Below are 1,908 nucleotides of genomic sequence, written 5' to 3'. Positions count from 1 at the left end.
TTTCTACAGTAATTAACTCAAATACACACTTGCTGTAAATAATACAAGCAAAGCGCCACGCAGTGGTGCGAAGCTTGCTCTGTGGTACAGGGAGCCCCAAACAGGAAGTACCAAATTTTGAGTGCACAGTGAAACGGGAAATGTCAAACACTTCCTGGATTGACAAACGAGATCCCATGGAATCTTGTGGGAACTCAGAGGCAAGTTTACACTGAAACAGGAAGTGCCAAATTTTGAGTCCACAGTGGAACAGGAAATGACAAATGCTGAACACTTCCTGGCATGGGTGGAGCTAGAGCGGAGACCATGGTTGCACTGGACTCCCCTGAAATCTGATTGGACACAGATGGTTGACATGTTACAGCACCACACGTCTGGTTGAAAGAGCTGCATTTTGAAATCAGAGAGTCACAGTGACTGCTAGGTTCCTCCTGTCCAGTAGTTGGTGCTGTGTACCACAAAAAGTTCTAATCCACCTTAGTAGAAGAAAAATGTTTGCCTCAGATTTGAACTGAACATGTTGTTTGGCTCAATGATGCCCACCGGCAGTTACTGAGGATGGCTGTAGATGTAGATGTAGAACCGTGGACTCATAATGACACCAAAGGTATATTGGTGAGTAAACGACCATATTTTATGCCAGAAATGACAGGTCCAGGTTATTGAAAGCAACATTTCTCCTTTAATTTGGGTTGCCTTATATATGCGTTTGTCTCCAGTGATTTTTAAACGAGCAGGCAGCTGTTATAACCTCTTAATTTTGTTGTCTGAAGGACTTAAATAACTGCTTGATTTTGCTCTCTGTGACACCAGGATGATGCATTTCACTTAAAAATACACATGCTATGGAGTGTTTCTGAACTGTACTCAAAAGTATTGGAACACTTGGCATTTCACAACATTTTAATTTGTTTATGCCATTTCAAATACAAATAAATAAATACACAAACCTAAAGTTATCTTCCTTAAACTGAAAGCAAATGTCTACAACTTGATATGAATTAATTGTTGTGTGGGCCGCTGAAGAGGAGGTACTGCTGGCCCACCACCACCAGAGGGCACCCTGCCTGGAGTGCGGACTCCAGGCACCAGAGGGCGCTGCCGCCTCACAGGAGCAGCCGGGGTGACAGCTGACACTCATCACCTATGACAGCTGTCACCACTCATCTGATCTGCATCGGTATATCAGCAAGACGTCATCTCCACCTCTTTGCCGAGATATCGTTCTACCGAGGAGGTAACGAACTCAGCCGTTGTGTTGTCTTTCAGACAGTGACTTTGTTGCTTGTGTTTTGACAGTGGTTGGTGAGTACTTGCAGCTGAAGACTGTATTGAACCCTTTTTGATAAGTACTCACATTTTCCTGACAAGAGGTGGAGGTGGTTTTTTTCACCATCCGTGTTGCTGGGTGCAAACGCACCCACATCTAACTGTTTTTGTTCCTCGCCAGCAGTACCAGATCCGACAAGCGGAGGCAGTGGCCACCTGGGAGTTCGGGACTTGGCGGCTCCAGTATTCCCGGGGTTCGGTGGTGGAGGAAATCGTGTGGTTCCGGTTCTGCTTTGGACAGACGTCTTCTATCTTCGAGCCTGCCCACATGACACCTTTGTGAATTGACTTTATTATTTTCTATTGTAATCTGTCGTGCTTGTTGTGCTTATTTCACAACAGTAAAAGTGCTATTTGACTTCCTCCATTGTCCGTTCATTTGCGCCCCCTGTTGTGGGTCCGTGTTCCAACACTTTCACAACAGGATATCTCGGCCAACGTCATGGATCCCGAGGGCCGTCAACCGGCTGTTGAACGGCCAATGGAAGAACAGGGCGCACAGACGTCCGCAGGAGGAATGATCGGAGAGTTGCAGCGAATCCTCACCGCTTTCACGGCTCGGTTGGATTTAATGACCGA

This window comes from Thalassophryne amazonica, chromosome 4 (assembly GCF_902500255.1).
Source record: "Thalassophryne amazonica chromosome 4, fThaAma1.1, whole genome shotgun sequence".
Classification (NCBI taxonomy): Eukaryota; Metazoa; Chordata; class Actinopteri; order Batrachoidiformes; family Batrachoididae; genus Thalassophryne; species Thalassophryne amazonica.
The sequence above is the reverse complement of the archived record's forward strand: the minus strand, read 5'-3'. Positions refer to the sequence as shown.